Genomic DNA, 21,451 nt, shown 5'->3' with positions numbered 1-21,451 from the left:
ATCCAGGAGTCACTGAACTTTTTCAGTATCTCCTCTGTAAGTTCTGTTGTGACACACATCAGGATTCCCTTGGCTCAGAAATTCTGGTCAATACTATTATAAATAGTTCTAAGAGTGAAACAACAGAAGTCTTTTTTTTTTTTTTTTTTTTTTTTAATAGTTTACAAGATTTTAAAATTCAAAACAGCTATCTCAGCTATTTGAATAGTGAGGATCTAAAACCTGTATCCATGCTGATTTTTTAATTAAAATTTTACCCAAAGGAAAACAGCATTCAACAGTATGCCAGTTTCCTCTCTCCAGAAATTGTATAGTGAATTGTTTGCACATACCATAAGGTGCCCCAGCGTCTTGGGTTTTCATATGGTAACTGACTGATCTCTTTTTCCTGCTGTTATGCTTTTGACCTGATTTAATTGATATAAGCAACAGCATTCAGGCTGTACTGATTACCTAAACAGGTAGTAAAAGCAAAAATTTGAAGGACAAAGCTATCATGTTAATTCTCTTACAAGTATGCCATTGCTATACTGCCAATTAGGGAGTAAACTCACTGGATTCTAGAAGAGAAATGTTATTTCTGGGAGCTCTAAATCTTTGATGTTCATGTATTTTATTAAGCAAAACTGATTTTTGCCTAAGATTGGCAATTGTTATCAAAACACACAAATGACAAAATAAAATTTTAGTTTTGGAAAGAATAATTCTCAGTTGTCCACCTTCTGTTAGGAAAGATGTAGGAGAACAGCGAAAAAATATAAAAATTGGGTAAGTTAAACTACCTAGAAATGAGACTTTTTTTTTAAATGGCTAACTATATATATGCTCATTAAAATAATATTCAGATTATGGTAAATGCATCGGTATTTGAAACTGTCCTTGTAGGTGTCCAGGTTATTTTCATGTTATGTGTTGCTTTCTTTGCATAATTTTAAACGCTCTTGATGTGTTTTTTCTCTGTAGTTTGTTTTTATAGCATGAATAATAGAAAGAATATAGTAAAGATACTTCTCAAATGATCACTGAATAGGTAGAAAGAGGGTAAATAGGGGACTGAAATAAAAGACAATAGAATAAAAGGTCACAGTGCAAAAAAGGGGAGAGTAGAAGAGAAACATGAAAATCTGAAGTGATTACAAAAAAAAAAAAGCTGAAGATCATATCAGTTAATAAATATTAAAAAGTCTATTTTGTCATGTGAAAAAGAGATGGGAGCTGTTCAGTTTGCATCCTACACATCACGCTTTTCTTTTGTCTGATATTTGTTATGTGTTTTGGCTTCTTTTTTCTTAGATTTGTATCCCAAAATCCATTTTCTCTGTAATTTCATTTCTACATGAACTCTTTACAGCTATAATGCTTCCCTTTTCTTTTTTCCCGCTATAATTCTCTCATTCTTTATTAAGTTTCCTCATGTATCATACAACATAATTCAGTTTTCCTAATAATATAAATCAAACTTCAATTTCCATCTTATTTCCATTCATTTCAATAAGAAACTGTTTTACTCATTAAGAGTAAATTTAAATGTTAAATCACTTAAAAATTATGAAAGGGCACACTGCACAAAAAGTCCAGGCAAAATTTTGTTACGTAGGCCTAAATAAAAGACTGGAATTATACTGATAATTTCTTGTGTGAACATGGTAGTTAGTATATATAATGCATTGAATCCTTCAGATTCATTGGCGCTTACTGGTTCACTACAGTGGCCAGATCTTGTGCAACAAATTTCTGCTGAAAGGGACCAGTTCAAAGTAAAAGCAATCAGTGAGCTCGTAGATGGGCAGGGAAGTGATTAGGAATTATATAGGATATATAGGTTAAAGCTTATTTTAATTTTATTTTCATATCAGAAAATCCATGTATTCCGTTTGCAGTTTGGGGAAAAAAAAAACAAAAAAAAACAAAAAAAAACAAAACAAAAAAAAAAAAGCAAAAGCAAACAAGCAAACCAATCAAACAAAAGATTCCTTTTTTTTTTTTTTTTTTTTTTTTTTTTTTTTGGTGCAACTTTTAACCATTAATATAATTTGAAAGGAAGCATCAGGCATATCAATCTGAATTAATCTCCTATCTTGCAGTACATTCTTGAATGAGACTTTAATGTTTGGTGGTGGTAGTACTTGTAGTGGTGCTATGATTGTTGTTTTTTGTTGTTGTCGTTTGTGTCATGGGGAGGGTGTTCTTGGGGAGATTTTTACCATATGAAAGAACTTGAAAAGTTATAGCAGCATGCTTACATCACCTTGCTTTTACATACCAGTGTAAATGTAACAACAATAAGAAAAGTTACAGTTTCTGTAACTTTTGTAAAAAAACAACACTGGTTTTAAATATACAATAAACATAAATATTTTATTTTTGCACAGAAAGCCTTTTAAAGTGATGTGTTGTTAATAATTTTAGTTGAAGATAGGCATCCTGCTGCTAAAGTATGTGAATAATTTATTGTGTTGTGCACACATACTTTCAAAATATACAACGAAAAGGATTTTTCCTCTGTTTAATTATATTTATTTCTAAATACTGTCATTTTCCAGGCAGAATTACTGAACTGACATCTTTCTTTATATAGTTTAAAAGGTGCACAAATGTAAAGGACAAAGCTTGTAAGACATCGTGTGTACTGCATACAGTATAGCAACTTTATAGAAATAGACATTTTACTCTGATCCACCTAACTCAACTTGTCAGTAGTGCTCATGAAGTTTAGTTTCTTAATTAATTAGTAGTGTGAATTTTGAATGTAATATGCGTGACTTTGGTCAGACAACTTTTGTAAACATCAGTAGAAGTAAAACATCTTTGCATTGCTTTGAAATCTTACCTTTAACTAATATCAAAAGAACTTTATTCCCTGTTAATCAGATATTACATAGCATGCATAAGATCAAATTAATTGAAATACGTCACATTAATCAAAGTTTTTATCATGCATTATTTGCACTGAAACAATGAGAAGAATTTCTTTATAAAGAGCCTTGGGTGATTAAGTACCTTTCCACTTATCTTCCTTTTCAGGATAAGGAACATAATAAGCACTGTATAATATTTTACCAAGTGTTATCTGGAAATCCAGGATAGAAGCTTGTTGGAAGATAACAAAAGTGAATGGGTAGGTGAAAATATTTCTAACTATGGTATAACTGACAAAGATAGTTAAATCTATACACAGAAATATCTGCTAAAAACAAATGTGAGAGTTTTAAAGTCAGTTATTTTTAATAATTAGTTTTTATGATCTTTCATCAGTGAGAGCTTAGCTTAACCCATCATTGAAGAGTTCTTGCAGAAAATTCTGAATGTCCCGACAGTGAAAATTATGCTCTTTTAAGGCATTTTGGTTTGTGCAAATTGGTCCAATCACTCAAAATTGCCAACTGCTGATACAGATTGTAGAAAGATAATTTTTTTCTTTTTTATAGATAGAGGTAATATATTTACTAATGATCAGTTAATTTTAGTTTAATGATTGAAAGTTAGGATAAATATTCTTCAGGTATGTGCTAAAATATTCTTTCACTGATGATTCAATATACGTGGTTGAATAGGGATAAAGTTTGTGTATTCTTCATAAAGGATTTTTTATTTTATGATTTATCCTGGTATTCCTGAGAATTCTGTATTCTGTGATGGATTTCTTCAGGTAGAGTTGCTAATATTTAAGCATATATTCTATGGGAAAATAATAAGGGCAAGTGAGTTCTACTGCTTTGAAGAAACTTGGAATAATTAATTCCCTGAGTTTTAATCAGAGCTATCTGATATGTACATTATTTACTGCAGGAGTGATGAACAGAAAATGACTGGTGGCAAAAGAACACCTCTGAACCCTCAGCCACACTGATGACAAAAGGCAATCTAATGAAACCATATGTAAGCATTCTCTCAAATTTACTTGAAGCAAATTAACTTTTTTCCTTTGACAGTTTTGAATCCAGACTATGCAGATAAAATGGTAAAATAATAATCAAATTGTGCTTATATATGCTTTACCAGTATTTTATTTTGTGCAGAAATATAGTTTTAGAAACTTGTTACTTGAGTGAAATAACAAGGAAGAACAAGGAAGAACTATCAGAGTTACAGAGCACTGGAACAAGCTGCCCAGAGAAGGCATAGAGCCTCTTTCTCTGGATTCTTTCCTCTGTAATCTGCTGTAGGGAACCTGTTTTAGCAGGAATGTTGGACACAATGATCTCTAGAGGTTCCATCCAAGCCATACAACTCTGTGATTCTGTGAGTGAAAAAGCTTGGCAAAAGAAATAGAGGGAAGGAAAGAGGTAGAATAAACATAGAGTAACTGTTAGGTTACTCAAATACTTCAGATATGTTGGAGTTTACTTATCTGAAAGGCATAAATCCATCTTCCTGATAGTAATAGCACTAAGGAGTTAAATTTTCAACCAGATGAACTGTTTATGATACTCTCAGATGAAGCACTGGGCATTTAACATGATCTCCCTTAAATAAAGACATATAATAGTATTGATTATACTTTTTAATCCAGAGTTTCATGGCACTTGCGGCATAAAAATAATATTCATACTTCCTTCAAGCCCTTCCCTAGTTATCATTTTGTACACATGAGAATGCACACACATATTAATGTGTCTCTCTCTATTATATATATATTTCTATACTATAATTCATAATACAAATAATATTATAATGTTACATTAATATTAATAAATTATAATATAATAATATAAATAATATTGTTGGGGAAGAAGAAGTTAGAAGAGTCATAATGAGAGAGTGAAGTCAAGCCTAGGAAAAAAACAGAGAGCAAAGTGAAAAGTTGTTTTTGCTTTTGCTTCTCACCACCTAAGCTTATTTTAAGTGACAAATGAAAATGATTTTGCTTAATTTGAGGTTGCTTTGCCTATTGATAATAATTGGTAATTGGCCACAATTGGTAAATTATATACGTGTCCTCATCTTGACATGTGAGTTTTTCTATTCTCCTTTGTCCCATTGTAGACACAAAACAAGAGATCAGCTGATCAAGAGCCTGGCAGACAGCCAAGATTAACCCACCCAACCAAGTACTACCCAAAGTTTTAAAAAAGATCCCAAGAAATTTTGGTGAAGAAGGTAATTGTGTGCACTTTGCATCTTACATGTCAACTCATTCCTCAGTAGGGATTTAATTTACAAGAACCTATCTGATTTTAAATTAGGTGACCATTCTGTTGCATGAAAAGGATCTCAATACTAATTTTTTTTCACATACATCTCAACATATTTATTCAAGTATTCAAGTGTGTACTTGAGCAGAAGATAATTTGGGGAATTTGGAGAACTTATGAACTAGAATCTCTGCTATGTTATGAAGCTTTTCAACAAAGTGTGGGAAAACTTACTTGGTCTGTTACATGCTCTGAGTAAAAGAATTAATATTTAGAGTCAATGAGCCTTTTCATGCATATGAAAGTGAAATAAGATGTTGGGGAGATAGATGCTTTTATCTTTATATTTCCCCTTACAGAAGTCTTCAGAGTAATGGAATTTCCATACTTTTCCTTTATGTGATGTTTTTAATTGCATCTCAAGATAGCTTGAGCATAAAGGCAAGTAATAGTTTTCTTACATTGCTGCATCTCTCCAGACTAACAAGGAAAATTTCTTACATGCCAACTGGAAGCTTCCATAACATATAAACAAGGAAACCTTACTAATTCAGATAATTATAATTTTTCCCCTCATTGGTCATGCAGTTGAATATGTGTAGGAATATTTCATGTAGCTGAAATCAAACTCCACTTAATTTGGACAAATTGTAAATTTGTGTATTATGAAGTTAGGATCTCCTAATCCTCCAATAGCATAATCTATCAATAAGGCATCTCATTGTTATTCACCTCATCTCTCATAATATGTGCAGATTAATCAGAATAATTAAAAAATTAGTATTTTTTTGATCATTCAGAAACAAATCATTTAATGTGACATCCTGAAAATGGTATCATCTTGTCCTATCTTTCATATAAGAATTGTTTTCAGAAAAAAAAAAAAAAACTTTTTTGAATTGACTGTTTCCACAATAAAGTAAGTCTTTGTTATCAGTTACATTGTTCAGTATTATATAGGTTTACATTGCTTCCAAGCCATTGTAAACTTATGTTTCTGCCACACTCTTCTTGAAGTAATATCTTCACAGAACACTGGCCACAGTACACATAAATACTTAATTTGGATTAGAAAAGAAAAAAAAAAAAAAAACACTTTGTTTTGCAACAGCAGATAATCAATACATGATTCTTTATTTCTCCCTGGATTGTATAACACTGCATTATATTATCAGCCTCACTTAACTATTTATTTTTCCCTAGTGACTTGAAACTTCTGATTAATTTAGAAGGGCTATTAATATACAGTTACCAAAATAACATGCTTAATATCCACTTTACCAGCTTTAGTGTTATGTCAAGAGACAGGAATGTAAAGGAAAGCACAGCAAACAGGATTCATATGCAATGATTCTTTGGTTTTCTATAAAAACCATACTTAAATACAAATTACAGAACTGTACAGGCTGTTTCTTCATCTATACTTTTCATCTGTATTGTATCTAGTCTCAGTTGGAAGCACAACATAGAATTAACATTTATGACAGAATTTAAAGAGATTAGTTGAAATAAGGAACTAAGTTATAAGTAATTCAGACAAAGATAAAAATCTCTGTTTTGAAAATTTTACTTTTGCAGAGGCTTGAAGATGGATTCATGTTCATCTGCAAAGCTAGGAAAATAGTAATCATATGCTCATCTCTGAAAATGGAAGAAGGTTAACACTAAGATGCTAAACATCTTAAGGTAAGCTTAGGCATCATTTTCTCAAGTGAAAATAAGTTGGCATGACTCTACTCCTAATTCAGAGATAAATCCTTATAGTTATGTATAATTTAGGACATTAACATATTAGCATTTAAGAATATTGTGGCAATTGTGGATGATTTTTTCTCATAAAATGATTATAAAACAACATCATCAACAAAACTAAAAATGAATGCAAGAGGACATGATCAAGGAAATAACGAAAGATGTTAATTTGTGGAATATAACTTCAGAAGGCAACTTTGAGTGAAATAGAATAAAATATAGGACAAATTAATTTTAATTTTAAAAAACCATCATTTTACTGTGAAGGAGTTGAAAGATTAGGTCGTCAGATTGAGCCTTACAATCCAAGAGGCATAAGATTAACAGCTAAAAACTTAATATGAGCCAACAGTGTGCTTTTGCGGGTTGGAAGGCAAATGGTATCCTGGGGTCCATCAAAAGAGGAGTGGCCAGCAGGGACAGGGAGCCTCTTGTGAAGCCCTATCTGGAATACTGCATCCAAGTGTGCAGCCTGCAGTACAAAAATGACAGGGAGCTGTTGGAGAGGGTCCAGAGGAGGGCCACTAGGATGATCAGGGGACTGGAGCACCTCCCCTATGAGGACAGGCTGAGGGAGTTGGGCTTGTTCAGCCTGGAGAAAAGAAGGCTGCAGGGTGACTTCATTGCAGCTTTCCAATACCTAAAGGGAACCTACAGAGGGGAGGGGAATCAACTCTTTGAAAGGGTTAATATGTGTAGGACAAGGGGAAATGGTTTTAAGTTGAGGGAGGGGAGATTTTGGTCAGACATCAGGGGGAAATTCTTTACCCAGAGAGTGGTGAGGTACTGGAACAGGCTGCCCAGAGAGGCTGTGGATGCCCCGTCCTTGGAGGTGTTCAAGGCCAGGTTGGATGGGGCCCTGAGCAGCCTGATCTATTATTAAATGTGGAGGTTGGTGGCCCTGCATGTGGCAGGGGGGTTGGAGCTTGGTGATCCTTGAGGTCCCTTCCAACCCTGGCCGTTCTGTGATTCTGTGAAAAGGCAAGAGACTTGAATGCAGCATGAAAGGTTGTGCAGGGTCTCCGGAGAACCGAAAAGACACCAGACAGACTTCATCAATGATAAGCAAGACTGTTTCAAATCACAGTAATGAAGTATATCCTGAGTACGGCTCCTTTCATATATTCCTAATATCTCAGACTCACATCTTCTGTTATGAAAGATAAGAAGCAATAGAGGCAATTAGTGTTCTCCTGGGCTACAAGAGCTTAATGGTTTAGTGTAGACCTTGGGACAGAAATGATTTTGTTGCTTCTTCAGTGGCAGATTTTTGTTAATTCCTTTCTAGCCTAGACATCTGTGAATAATTTCATTTTAGAGATAATCACTATTCTGTTTATTTCATTGTGAATTAGATGAAATTTGCAATTCCCTCTCACTTCTCAGAAGTTGACTCTTATTTAAGATTTAGTAAATTGTATTCAGTTTATGTTCCAAACTATACTACAGTAATTTCAAATCTTTCCATGTAAAAACAAATCAATCAAAAACCTGGTATTTCAACACATTGCAAGTAAAATTGCACTAAATACCACATCCCAGAATACTGATTTTAAAGTTACTAGGAGGGAGGAGTAGATAAATTTTGTAGGAGTAGATAAGCACTTTGTGGTGCTTATCTGCCTGCCGAGTTAAGTTGCAATAGTATTGTAGCCGTTTACCAAAATGACATTAAAATGTTGCTTTGAGACTCTGATAGATTAAATCATTAAGAATTTATTTATTTGTTTGTTTGTTTGTTTGTTTATTAAGACATCCATCTCTAGACATTTTCACATTCTATTTGCTGTTAACCATACAGGCTCATTATGATAATCATACAGTTATACCTGATTTTTGAATAACAAGAAATGGGTGAATCCTTGTAATTCTTTATTTTTTATGATCATATATTTTGTGTGTGTGTGTCACTCCTACGCATGTGGGACTGATTATCACATTTGACATCAGAAAGACAGGCACCATGTCCAGTGTTTTCCCTGGTACTGCAGATACAATTTGTTCTTGGTAGAATCATTTAGTCAGGGTGCTTCAATAATTTTCTTGCACTTAAGTAGTATACAAAATGTCATGAGTGTGTTAGGAAATTAAATGTGACTGGGAGCATTCTATGGTTCTCTAATTGATTCTAATCTCTTATCTCCCAGAACAAAGGATTACGTCCTGGACAGAAAGTCTGGAAATCATGTCGTATGTTGCTGAGTGTCCTAGAGCAAGAACTGGACCTCTGACAAGGGTAAGCAAAAGCACTTTGGTACTGGTGCTCAGGAACAATTCAATTTTTTAGTTTGAATGCAATTTCATTGGTTTTTAGTCATCCCTACAACATATAACAACTTGTTTCCTCAGCAATTACATACATTTTCCGAAAATGAACCACAGAGCCCAACATGAACAAAGCTGATTGAAATATAGATTTTTCTGGTAGGTAAGAGGTCAGGATAGACCTAGTGATCCCATTTTGACATTAGCCAGTATGAAACAGGTGCTTCAAAAATGAATCATCATAACTTTACTACTTTCTGTCAAGGAACAAAGAACATGGAGAAATACATTAGAATGCTGAGTGTCAGTTTACTCTTTCCTATGGCAATACTTCTTGACCTCCCAAAAGCATTGTGATGTTCATTTCCTGGCTTTTCAGAGATGCAGGAACAAGGGCTCCAAATTAATGGCATAGCTGGTTATTTGAATGCAAATTTAACAGCTGCATGCCCAAAACCTGTCTGCAACATCATTTACCTGCCTATATTGACATGTATTTGACACCACTGGTCTTTATATGTGATGATGCGTATACTCCTGTTATGGAATTCTAAAATGATAAGAAAAAAATTGTATCAAAGATAAATATCTAGGATAAAGATCAGAGTCTTTATATGGGTCAGTGCTACCTATTGAATGAAAGAAATGTTTGCTGGAAACCCATAGTAAATGGCAAAATCAATTCACCAATCACTTCAGTAACGTTTTCATTCTGAAGCTATGCAGCTAGGTGATTAGGTACATGGTTGTTATTTTATGCCTATCATTTTATGGAGTCAATGAGTGATCTCTCTAAATAATGTGAGGCTTCAGAAATAAAACCCGAGCCCGATTCTCTCATCTCCAGCACAAATTATAACTTGACTGAAAAATCCGGAGTAGCTTAACTGCATAGATAGAGGCCATAATGAAATATATGATATAGCTTTTTGTACATTATTATAACTAATATTCAGTTAGTTACTTTCATTCTTCCACAGCATTCTTTGGGATAAAAATAATTTGAAAACTTCATAAAAATCTCCATCTTATCTAGGCAGAACAAATGTTCTTAAAATATACATAAAAAGCAACTACCTTAGATCTTAACTTTTGTGAATTGATAAGGTGTCATTGAAATTTATTTTAATAATATCTGGTAATAATTCCTTGGAAATTATTTCTGTCTTGGATAGGTACCTAACTCTGTGAAGGACCTTCTGGGTAATGCAGTTTATCACTGCATGACTATCCATCCTCCCATCTTACAAAATTCTTCTACCAAACATCTTATGTCTTATAGCCAGCTAATTCTTTTTGGATGCTTTCCCCCACACACTGTTTTTCACTAGAAAAGAGTTCTAGATCCTCTTTTACTAAAATATTTTCACCTTTCTTTCCCACCTCCTATTGTATTCTTAATAAATTTAAATGCATTTAAATTCATTTTGTTCTCTCGTATTTTCAAAAAACTATATATTGTATTCTGTTCAGAGTGCTTTTGTAGGCAGAAGGATCTATACACCATGTCTATATTGTGGGCACTACAGATTTTAAAATGCAAGGGTGACAGTTTTCTAAGTATTCTTTGAAGGCTGTGTCTTGCATTAAAATCCTTACTGCAATGTCTGAATTACTTGTCAATGTAAACCTTGTTGAAATCTGTACAGTATAAACATGAATTATTATTATTATTTTTTATCCTAGCAATATAAGAATTATGTCAAGGCCAAGGATCATCTAAATCAATATTGTCTCTAACAGCATTAATTAACTGACCTGTAGAGTCAGTCTTCATTCTTGCTCATTCTCCCTTGCTGAATCTACTCTAGTTTGGAATCTTTTTTCTCTAATTTGGGGACTTAATGGAATACTCCTGTTAAGTTTAATCACTGATTTGTTCAGTGGCAATAATGCTTCACACATTGCCAGCATATTCTTTGGATGAGAAGATGAGGCCAATTTATTCTGCAGCCAAGTCAATGGACTGGCATAAAAAAGATGATAGAAAACTTAATTCATAGTGCCCACAGCTGTAACATATTATCCAGGGCTACTCTCAGGCTGGGATTACAGAAAGAATCAAAACATAAATTAAATAATACTTGACTGAAATATCAGCAGGCATATATGCAGGGACACAGTATTTTCTGATTCTTTATTAACCAAGAAATAGACCATGAGTATTCAAGTATAACAGAATCTTCAAGAGAAATCTGCTGATGATAGATCAGGTTTTATAGAAAACTTCATGCTCACCTTTTTCTTAACAGAATATTGACATGCTTATTATTTTTCATGCTGTCTTAGTATTAGCTTAATGATTCTTTTATTACACTTCTACTTCCTCCCTCCCTCCCTCCCTCTCCCTCCCTCCCTCTCTCCCTCCCTCCCTCCCTCCCTCCCTCCCTCCCTCCCTCCCTCCCCTCCACCCTTCCACCCTTCCACCCTTCCACCCTTCCACCCTTCCACCCTTCCACCCTTCCACCCTTCCACCCTTCCTTCCACCCTTCCTTCCTTCCTTCCACCCTTCCACCCTTCCACCCTTCCACCCTTCCTCCCTCCCTCTCTCCTTCCCGCCTGTCTTCCCTCTCTCCCCTCCCTTCCCCTCTCCCCCCTCCCCTCCCCTCCCTCCCCTCCTTTCCCCTCCCATCACAATTTCATTGCTTGTCACAAACAGTGCTATAGCTTTGCTTTTGCTTGTCTTGTGAATGAAATTAAAACACTGCTTCAGCTTCATTGCTATGTGCAGTCCTGATCTTGTGTGCTCCTCTACAGTCTTTCTCCCCTCAATCTTTTCACTCTATGCAGATACGTTTCTTATATCTTTCTTGTCTGTTCTCCACAAAGTATGTACATGCCTTAGACACAGAGAGGATCTATCTTTTAATGAGCCAATTAACTAGTTCTATTTAATCACCTTTCATCCCAGCTATGAAAAACGATCAAACATTTCAATATAAAAATACATATTTAATGTCTTACAATATAATTAAATATAATTTAAACTCAAAAACATTTTTAATGCTACTATTGCAATGTGATTACAGCAATTAATATGAAATAAAACATACTATCCTGGAACAGAAAAGACTAGAAAAGTCTAGAAAAAGAAGAAAAGGATATTTAAATGCACAACTCCCTACATTGAACTCCTATTCAACTGCTACCTAACTTTCAAAGAGTCTTTTTTGCAAAATGAACCCAGTAATTATTCTAATCCCGAAGTATTTTGCCATTCCCTATCAGAATGAGATTCAAGCACGTGCACACTCCCCCATTTTTTTTTTTTCTGTCCATGTCACATGTATGGCAACCTTCAAAAGAATTTAAAGAAGTTTTCCAAAATTTAAGGTAAATAGTCAGAGTGGTAGAAGGCATTCAAGGCCAAGTCCTATGGCTCCCTGGACAACCTGATCTAGTGGGCAGTAACACTGCCCATGGCAGGGGTTTGGAAACAGATGATCTTTAAGTTCCCTTCCAACTCAACCAGTGATTCTATGATGGTTATTCTGAAACAAGGAAATGAGTAAAGTTCTGGCAAAGTGTAAGTGTAGTAGAAGGAATCTGAGGACTCTCAAATCAGTAAGGAGTAAGGTGGCTTCATAAAGTTTAGTTGAAGCCTGAAGGATGCATGCTTTCTTTTGCAATATCTACTGGACAATTTAGGTTAAGTTAGTATTTTTTCTAGGTGTCTTTGTAAACCGTAAGATATTGTAAAGAAAACATAAGAACTGAGTCTAGTCTATGGATAATATTGTAACAACCAACTCACAAAATTCATTGTAAGTCTTAATATCAGTCTTATTTCTAGAGCACTTTCAGTAAGCAAAGTATGTTTGTTGTACTTATGCATGGCTGATATGCAGTAAAATAAATAACTGCTGACGATTAAACAATGCATATCCTTCTATAGCCTCAGTGCTTATTTACAGGGAGCATATTTTTACTTAGAAGTTTCTGCAATTTTAATGGTATACTAGTATTTCTTCTGTGTTTCATATCTATTGAATATGTTCTTATTTTGCTCATTCAATGTTTACAGCCATTAGTGCATGAATCTGTCAAGTGAAGTCCTTAATGATACATAAATATTTCCTCTGAAGGTTATCGTCATCTGACATACAGTTCTACATTAAGTTGTGACATTTGAAAGATTTCTTTTTTCAGTTGCTTTCATATTTTCATATTTCAGAATGTTCTTTAGATTGAATAAGTCATATCTGCAGTTGCTTAGAATGTCATGTATAACAGGTTCAATATTAAAGACTTCTTAAAGAGTTAATAGTAAATACCATGGAGTATATGTTCTTGTGATACTGCAATTGAAAGGGAAACTGTACTGCTTTATTTCAGTACTGTAAATATTTAGGCTGCCATATTCATAGAATGCACTGTTGCTGGACGTGATTTTATCATGAATCTAGGAAAAGAAAAGTGCAAAATATTAACATGATTCAGGATATAATATATGAGGGCAGATTTTTAGTGGAACAGGAACATAGGAAAGTACTTCTCATTCCTCATTTTATTTAAGCTGCAGTCCTGATTAAGCTTGAATGAGGCTGTTTTTCTTTTGTCCTCTATATTATTTTTAATATGACTGAGAATTTAATTAAGTTGGCACATGGCCAGAAACGTAATTTGCTATTTTTATTACTCTGTCAATATTGTACATTAAGGACTTCAACAGTCTTCAATGAAAGTAAAACAACTCTTTAAACCAAGCGATGTAGAAATGCAAACAGGAAATGTCTAATGCATATTTCTTAATAGCATAGCCTAGATTAAAGCTTTTGAAGTAGTCTTACTAATTAATTTGAAACTGTGATGAAAATACAAAATTCCTATAGATGTAAGTTTTCCAAGGCTTTCTAACAATAACTTTTCATTACAGAAGATCTTTATAGTTTTTGGCAAATGTTGTGTATGCTACTATGCATTATAACCCAGACAGAAGTCCTAGTTTCTACTCCGCCCCATGAAGAATGGCTTGAATCTAAACTTTCGGTTGTTGGACTCAAAGTATAAAACAAACTTCCGTGGATGTGGCAGAAAGAGGTTTAAATCTTATTTTTATGTTTCATTTTTTCTTTATAGTCCTGCTTTACTTTTTATGTGCATAAGATTGAAGGTCACTACTTGCGCCATAGAGACCACATTCTTTGAAAATTTGCTGGATCTTTTGATCTGTTATGGAATATGAAGTTACTATTGAAAATGTTTATTATTATTATTATTATTATTATTATTATTATTATTACTATTATTGTTTTATTGCAGCACTGAGAGTTAACTATGCTTCATAAAATTTCAACAGATCTTACAACTGATGATGCTTACTTTACTTTAAATATTGAAATGCATTGTCTCAGTAAGTCTGACAGAGGAAAGGGAGTAACTGTGCTGTAAATTGATCAAAATATGTAGTTTCACTTGAGAACAAATTACTCTTCATTTATTTCGAAGGAAATTGTTTAAGTAAACAGATGAATTCCCTTCCCCCTAAGAAACAGTTTGGATCACAAGTTGTCAAGTTTCTGTATGTAATCCTTCATGAAAAGAACTGGACTCAAGCCAATGGATTTGTGTGTCTATGTGTGTCCATGTGTGTGAATGTACTGGTGAGGGGAGAGGTATATGAGTGGGTGTGTGAGTGAACAATTCTCTCTTGATTACTCTGGTAACCTGAAAGGGCTTTTCTGTTTTGAAGCTGACTTCATAAAAAGGAAGAATTCAGAAACATTCTTACTGCAGGAACAAAGAGAGGAATAGAGTCAATAGTCAAAGCTTCAAGAATGAGGAAAAGAAGCTTCTCCGTAAGAATGGTTAGACACAGGAGCAGGTGGTACAGACAGGCTGTGCTATCCCAGTCCTTAGACATAAGTCACAACTCAGATGGATAAAATCCTCAGCAGCCCAATTTAACTTAGAAGTTTGTCATCTTCCTGTGGTCCTTTGCAGAAAGCCAGAATAGATGACCTCAGAGCACCCCTTCAACTTTTTTTTTTTTTTTTTTTTTTTTTTTTTTGGTATGTGTGTGTATGTGTGATTCTATTACCCATATGCATTCTGTACAAACACTAATTCCTGTCACTGTCAGTGAACAGTCATACCATGTAAATCTACTATTCTTTTATATTATGCTCCTGTGGTTAGTATTGATGTTGTCAGAGATGTGACAAGGAGGATTTATCTGCAAGAATTTAATTTTCATTGCTTTTCATTAAATTCAGTTTATTTTCTCATTCTCTGTACTTATAAAAATGTACCCTGGACTTATCTCATACGATAACTCAAAATGCCCTGTTCTAAACATATGTCACTGAACACTTCAGATCGAGATACAATATTTCTTGGAAAGGAGACATACAAGTTCACCGTTTAAACTGACTAACTTCTCTATACTGTGATCCTTGTACTTTATGTTGATGTTCCATTTACATAAGAGATAAACAAGTTCTGACTGTTTAGATCAATTAAGTCTCCAGTAAACCTCTTGTTTGGCTCACAAGCAGATCCTGATGCCTAAGTTCAGAAAACTTGCCACTTTTGTCTTTAAATTCAATCAGGGTCTTTGTTGAAAATAATGTGCATAAAAAGTGTAGACATGCAGAACTAGCAAAGTGTCAAAGTCTCTGGAACACAAATGTGATTAAAGTTTTTGCTGAATTAAGTTACCATCCTAATCCTTACACCTTGACTAAGACTAGAGATCTGTAAATCTCAGTTCTAACAGTTTAAAATGTCATTTCCACAACTCACACAAGAAAACCAAAGCACGAAATAAAGTGATTCTGCACTTCATGCAAAATTCTTAGATCTTGTTGATGCTAGTGATCAATGCAGTGGAACAGTTAATTAATGGCATAAATTACTAAGTGTATTCACAAAGTAATGTGTAAAAATAATTTTTGGTTAAAAAAGTACATACTATAAAACAATTATCATATTCAGCAATCTATTTGAACACCAGAATTTCAGATGTTAGTCCCAATAATCTATGGTTATCTGAGATTATGAAAACTTAAATTCAGTAAATAAGAGTAATTAGTTAACCTGGGGCTTTACATTACAATTTTCTCAAATAAGAGAATTGCTATAGTTTGCTCATACTATAGAAAGACAACATATCTTTTCTATATTAGTAATAATAATAAATAGAAAAAAAAAATGAAAAAGAGAAAGAAAGCAAGGAGGGAAAAAGAAACAAAGAAAAAAAAAAGGAAAGAAAAACTGGAATTGTTAAAAAAAAAAAAGAAAAAGCTACAATAGTTTGATTGTTTTCCCTGTTTGCTTATTTACCTATTTATGGAGATAACTGTCTTCTTCTTTATACTCTGTGAGAATCTGTTACATTGATTTTGCTTGTGGCTTCCACCTCCCTGTTGTCATATTTTCAATCCCATTGTACTGATATTATTATTAAAATACATCAGAGCTAGAAAAATATCTTAAAGTGACTTAAGTTGCTGGACAGAAACATGGATAACTTCAATTTTATATCATTGTGCTAAAGTGAATAAGAGAAATTTATGTTTGAATTCTTATGGTTGGAGCAGTCAATTGAAAATCAAAATCCTTCTTAAAATTCAAGAGAAGAGGAAAATTACTGGATACTGTATGATGGAATATTCTCTTTTAAACCCACACTGTTATTACTCCTAAATGATAGCTGCAAGCAGCAGTGAGTGCAAGTCCGATTAGGTTGCTATAAAGACTGCAATGATGTGTAAAATAATCCCTTTTTTATGTAAGATTAGCAGTGTAAAGTAAAAATACCTTAAGCCAATGAACTGGAGATATTTTGTTCTGCAATATAATAATTTAGAAACCATAATTCAATTTAAATATTAGACTTTTATATCTATCAAGTAACTATTAAATATCTTATTTAAAAGACAGGAAGGCATTTTGAGTGATAGCCTTCATTATTAAAATCAGTGTCTCCTTGTGTTCATTCACATTTATGCTCCTTGCTAAATGAGATGACAGAATATTAACGAAGTGTATCATAAACAATCTTGGTGAATAAGTCATAAGGGAGTATAGAAATGTATCACAATTAGAAAGTAAAAAACTGAATAAACGTGTTGTCTATGATTACAAATAATGATTCCTTAGATTGTATTAAAGCATTTTAAAAGTTGATCTACACAAATTAACAAGTATAACAAGTAAGTAAGTACAAAACAGATGAACATCATTGCTGTGGGAGGATTTAGAATATTTCTCTAACTTGATGAGGGCAGGAATAAAGACTTTCTAATTAAGAATGGAGAGATATTATTCACATAGTTTTTTCATTTTGTCTTTTCATATTGTTTCTGTTAGTTTTTCTCTGGTGACAGAGGTATAACCTGAGGGAACAGCATGGAACTGCATCAGAGGAGGGTCAGGTTGGGTATTAGGAAAAGTTTCTTCCCCAAGACTGTGGTTGGACACTGGAACAGGCTCCCTGGGATATTGGTCATGGCACTAACTTTGCCTGAGTCCAAGAAGCATTTGGAAAATACTCTCAGACATATATTTTCATTTTTATATAGTTCTGTATGGAGCCAGCAGTTGGACTTAATGATTCCTTCAACTTAGTATATTCAGCAACCCATAGAAGGAAGAAGAGGAAAGTGGCAGGGTGAGTCGAGAAAGGGAGAATGACAGTATGTGATTCAGAGAGCCGAATACAAATGGTGGAAGAATGAGGAGAAGCCAGTATTTTGACCAAGATCCGGTGAGAGAAAAGACTAAATGAAAAGATAACAGAAAAACATCTCCAAGAAGAAAGAAGCTCCCTTGCTCCCAAATAAAATAAGAGATAATGGAATAAATGGGCTTCCAAAGATAATTAAGCAGTTTGGCAAAAAAGGAAGTCATTATCAGCTATTGAAATGTGGTTATGGAAAGAGCACATTCTGCGAGCAAGATGTATAACTTTCTTTTTGACTGTCAGGATTCTAGCCACACTCTTAGACTCCTTTCTTCAGGTTATTATTTCAGTATTCATACAATCATAAAATCATTGAATGACTTAGGTTGGAAGAGACATTAAAGATGATACAGTTCTAATCCCCCTGCCGTAGACAGGGTTGCCAGCCACTAAATCAGACACTAGATTAGGCTGCCCAATCCCTCATTCAACCTGGCCTTGAACAACTTCAGGCACAACTTGTCTTGGCAGCCTGTTCCAGCACCTCACAGCGCTCTGAATGAAAATTTTTCTCCTACTAATCTAAATCTACCCTCTTTTAGTTTCAAACCATTCTCCGTTATCCTATCACTACGAGAGTGTGTAAAAAGTATGTCTCCCTCCTATTTACAAGCTCCTTTTAAGTACTAAAAGGCTGTAAAGAGATCTATTTGGACTGATAACTTCTCCAGGGAAAATAAGACCATCCCCCTCAGCCTATCTTTGCAAGAGATGTGCTTCAGCCCTCTGATCATCTACATGCTCTCCTCTGGACCTGCTCCAATAGCTCTGCATCCTTCTTGTGCTGGGGCCCCAGACCTGGATGCAGTACTCCAAATGAGGCCTCATAAGGGCAGACCAGGAGACAATCACCTCTCCTGCTCTGTTGGCCACACTTCTTTTCATGCAGGCCAAGACACTGCTGGCCTTCTGGGATGCAATTCCTAACCAGTCACTCTGGTCCCATTGGAAAGGAATCTAAGAACAAGTCTTACCTAAATTGGAAGAAAGAGGAGATGATTATTTTTAATCAATGGACAATCAAAAACTTTAAGAAAATTAGGTTTAGGTTTTAAGATATTCAAGCTTGGAAGCATGAGAAAGAATTTCCACCTTTGGAAAGTTGTTAATGTTATTACTGGAGTAGTCTAGATGTTTTCAAAAGCAGTGATTTCTCTCCTCTAATTCTATAAATTATAGTGATGATGTTGATAATGTTGTGCACCTTTGGTATTAAATGCAATGAGTATTTCACAGGAAATTAAATGTGACTAACAATTGAAGTATCCAGCGAAAGAGTCAGTGTGTACTGTTGACATCTTTTAGCATTCTTAGACTTCTTTATGTGTACTGTGCAAAGTGAAGACTAAAACAAATTGTGTAGATTTGAATTAACTGTTCATTTAACAGAGGAAAATACATAGTGGAAACAAACAAAGTAATCATAAGCATAACTTATAATAGCATAATTTGTGGAGAGGAGGGAAATGAAATAATAATTATTGGCAGTGCTCAAGGTGTTTCTGAGGCACTGTTAAAGATAATAATTTAATTCTCTAAAAAATCACTAGCTCTGTCAAGACCTATGGGCCATTCTGATGAACATATGGAGTGATGTTCAGCATCGGCATTCTAATCTCATTGGTTTTTAGGCACAAATACCATATGGAAGGACCATATTGTGCTTAATCTCCTGAGTGTGATAGTAGGTAAAACCTTCACCCTATTACACAGTCTAATGTAACCAGACAGAGGAGAATCAAAACATATGCCAAGATTCTGAAAGTGTTTCAGTAATGTTTTGCTCTGAAATTTCTGTTGGTCATGGAGAATATTGTCTTTTAATTAAAAAGAAGAACTATTTTCACAACAATTGTAGCTGTTTCTGAACTTTATTATCAACCCTTCATTTGTTGTATCTACTTGTTGTTTGTCTAATCCAATAATATTCACTTTACACTACAGGAAACTACATAAAGTTACAATATGCATGGTCTAATTCACTCACAGTGACATACAGATGGAATTTTTCAATAAATTGTCAGGTGCTATGAGTAAGTTCTGATTAAAATAATTGCAATGTTTGTCCTACAGATGGCTGTAACCTATATATACACAAAGGTAGCTACCAAAAAATGTTTGAAATAAAGAAACTGAAGCATTGAGAAGAAGGTCTGTAGCAGCATGAGCACAGACATAAAAGACCAGACAAACCTAAATTCCGACTCTATGCACTCATTATGAGCAGACAACCCTGCTATTTGTTTAAAGCATCATTTTATTTATCAATAATCCCATTAAAAATATGCCATAAGTAAGTTTATGTAATAAACATCAAGTATATTTATGTAAGTAACTTGCATTCAGGACTACCCTGAATAACCCAGCATAATTTCATGCTGCTGTGTGTGAATTTTGGATGGCATCTATTGCAAGGTTAAAATCCTGGGGGGGGGAAATAAAGGAAGAATGTATATATCTTTCATGTCCAGTTTAGAAAATTGTAAATGTCTTGATCTGTTTCATTCAGTTATGAAAGTTGTATTATTGACATTCACAGAAGCACCATTTAATGTGAACTAAGAATACTCTTATTGAAAACACACTGGCTCTTACTTCCAGCATACACCGAAGTTTGGGCCATATAAACCAGGAGAGTAGAATTTGCTTTGATTCCATACTGCCTTTGCGTGAAGAAAATTCTTTCAGGAGCCACTGCAGTCCATGTTTTTCCATTGGACATCTAGGATAGTTCAAGAAAGAAACAGTAAGAGCCAGAAGCTTCAGTGCTTTAAAACTTTTGATGGTGGTTTGATGAATATTATAAAAAAGCTCTAAACCTATAAGGAAGCATTAGGAACAATTGAAAGGAAAAGAACGCACAAAACGGCAGAATATAAATAGAAGGTCTTGACAGTACTGGATTTAACAGTTTGTACACGTATAGTTTTGAGCTGACATAATTTTTTACTTTTTTCTTTTGTTGTTGTTTTTGCTACCCAGTCAACATGGAATCAGTTGGATTTATTTTGTTTCTCCCTGAATAGGCTGTTTTAGTATGAATGCTTCTGATAATGTCTCCCCTGCTCTGTTTGCCTTGGTTATCTCAGAACTTATGTTTTGAAGGGATTCATTTACATTGGGATATTCTATGTCTTATGCTGTATGTGCTATCCAAAGATTGATGGAATGATGAATAGAGTCAAAATTATCAGACTGTGTATTTTTATTAATTTTTTTTTTCTTTCCATCTGTAACTTCCCAGTTTGCCAAATTGAATAAATGCCAAAAGCAAAGGATTTGTCTCTTGTTTAACTTCTCTTCCTGTCCTGTTTGCAGGATTTTACTATTCTGTTTCTATCTCTGGGCTGCCAGCCAGCTAGTGCATTGCTTTGCTCTGGCTTGACAACAGTTACTAATTATGTGAAATATTCAACATTCAAGGACCACAAATGGGAAGGAAAAAGTTTCAGTACCAAAGAATGAAAAAACGGTATAGGGCAAGCTATCTGGTCAATCATAGAGGAAAACAGTTCAGACAAACTCATCATGTACAGCTGAGGACTATGGAACATATGTCAGTTATCACTATTTTATTTTAGTGATACCAGATGTTTGTGAGATTTTGTTATTG

General features: G+C 34.2%; 1 long non-coding RNA gene across 1 annotated transcript; it reads left to right on the top strand.

Moving 5' to 3' along the window:
- The first annotated feature begins 4,993 nt into the window (after positions 1–4,993).
- On the top strand, positions 4,994–21,098 carry LOC128092133 (uncharacterized). The gene is made up of 3 exons (XR_008211649.1): positions 4,994–5,100; positions 9,035–9,123; positions 17,485–21,098. It is a non-coding gene; the product is annotated as an uncharacterized LOC128092133 (long non-coding RNA).
- Positions 21,099–21,451: the final 353 nt, after the last annotated feature.

This window comes from Tympanuchus pallidicinctus, unplaced genomic scaffold (genome assembly GCF_026119805.1).
Source record: "Tympanuchus pallidicinctus isolate F22 unplaced genomic scaffold, pur_lepc_1.0 scaffold6, whole genome shotgun sequence".
In the NCBI taxonomy this organism is placed as follows: Eukaryota; Metazoa; Chordata; class Aves; order Galliformes; family Phasianidae; genus Tympanuchus; species Tympanuchus pallidicinctus.
Note: the sequence above shows the minus strand (reverse complement) of the source record. Positions and strands in the feature narration are given on the sequence as shown.